Here is a 1,784-nt window from a genome sequence, read left to right as displayed (position 1 = left end):
CTGCACATAAAGCACACGCACACACGATACAGAAGATAGCATGTGATGTGATGTGAAGTTATACCTGCAAATGATATGCAAATGCGCTCTCACCACTCTTCTGCCACTGCACAAATGTAAAGTTATTTACTGCTTAGCTTTTGTGTAAACAGCTTAAAATGGCAAAGAAGGACAATATATATATAGAATTTTTTCTTTTTAACAATATTGGCTGTCAAGTCGTCACTCAAGGCCCAGATTTTACGCGTGTTTTGCCTGTATTCTTTCTTGAGTTCAATAGTGTTTCTCACCTCAATAACCCAAAATAGAGCCCAAGAATATTGCATGTGCCAGCATTTGATAAAAAAGGTGAAAAAGTATGGCCACTTGACAGAAGTATTAGGACACCCATGAGCATTGAATGTGAGCCCATTAACTTCACAAAAAAAGAGAACTGGGCGTTAATTGGAAGCAGGCGATAATTACTACAGCTGATTGTGTTGGCTGCACAGGAGAGGGAAGCTGTTCACAGATGGAGAATACGTGAAAGAATAGTCCATGGAAATATCAGAGCATCTATTCTCCGAATTAAAAAAAATAAACACAAAAGGATTAACAAAATGATCTAAATGCCTCTCTCTGCAAAGACAGTCAAGGACAAGTCCAGTAGAATGGCAACAAATAGGCAAATTGCAAGGATATTGAATTGCTTGTGATGAGTCAAGTGATGTAAGTGTTATTGAGCAGACACGCTGACATGCAGATAGGTCAACTCTGATAGGCTATGTTCAAGTTGGCTACGTTTTGTTTTAAATTTACACAGGTTTTTAAGATGACCGCACGGTGATCTAGTGGTTAGCATGTTAGCCAACACAGTAACAGTCTGGAGATTGGGAAGACCTGGGTTCGATTCTCCGTTGGACATTTCTGTGTGGAGTTTGCATGCTCTCCCCGTGCGTGCGTGGGTTTTCTCCGGGTTTCCTCCCACATTCCAAAAACATGCAGGTTAGGTTAATTGGCGACTCTAAATTGTCCATAGGTATGAATGGTTGTTTGTCTTTATGTGCCCTGCGATTGGCTGGCGACCAGTCCAGGGTGTACCTCGCCTGTCGCCCGAAGTCAGCTGGGATAGGCTCCAGCATGCCCCCACGACCCTAAAGTGGAGAAGTGGTATAGAAAATGGATGGATGGATGGATGGAAATTTTTAAGATGTGTAATGTTTTGCGGCTCCATACTATTTTTCTTTGCTGGAAGGGGAGGCAAAATGGCTCTTTTGATGGTAAAGGTTGTCAAACCGTAGTCGGAGCATGTCACGCCCTGCCCTTATTTTGGCGGGCTGCACTTTCTCTGGGGAGAAAGCGCAGCCGCGGACAATTATCATTAGTGGCTGTTAAAAGGCCGGTGCCATCGTACGTGCGGTGCTGGTTCGTTGCCATTGTTACTGTTGCCCTTGTTCCTCGTCTCCGTAACAGTGCTGTTACCTGAAAGGTTCATTTACTTGGACAACCTGTACCCTGCATTCGTAGAGCCTTTTTTCCTCTGCCGCCTTTTGTTTGTTCCTGTTGGACACCATTAAAGACCTTTTGTTTGCTCTCCATCGCCTCGTCTCTGCACACTGTGGGCCACGTACAAGACAGCATAACTGAATCCTGACAAAGCATTCACTTTTGGGTGTAAGCAGTCACCAAAAACCGCATATAACTTTGGAGTTGTTGGAAATGTTTGGGGGCCGCACGGTGGACTAGTGGTTAGTATGTTGGCCAACACAGGAACAGCCTGGAGAGACCTGGGTTCGATTCTCCCT

This window comes from Dunckerocampus dactyliophorus, chromosome 12, assembly GCF_027744805.1.
Source record: "Dunckerocampus dactyliophorus isolate RoL2022-P2 chromosome 12, RoL_Ddac_1.1, whole genome shotgun sequence".
In the NCBI taxonomy this organism is placed as follows: domain Eukaryota; kingdom Metazoa; phylum Chordata; class Actinopteri; order Syngnathiformes; family Syngnathidae; genus Dunckerocampus; species Dunckerocampus dactyliophorus.
This window is presented reverse-complemented; position numbering follows the sequence as displayed.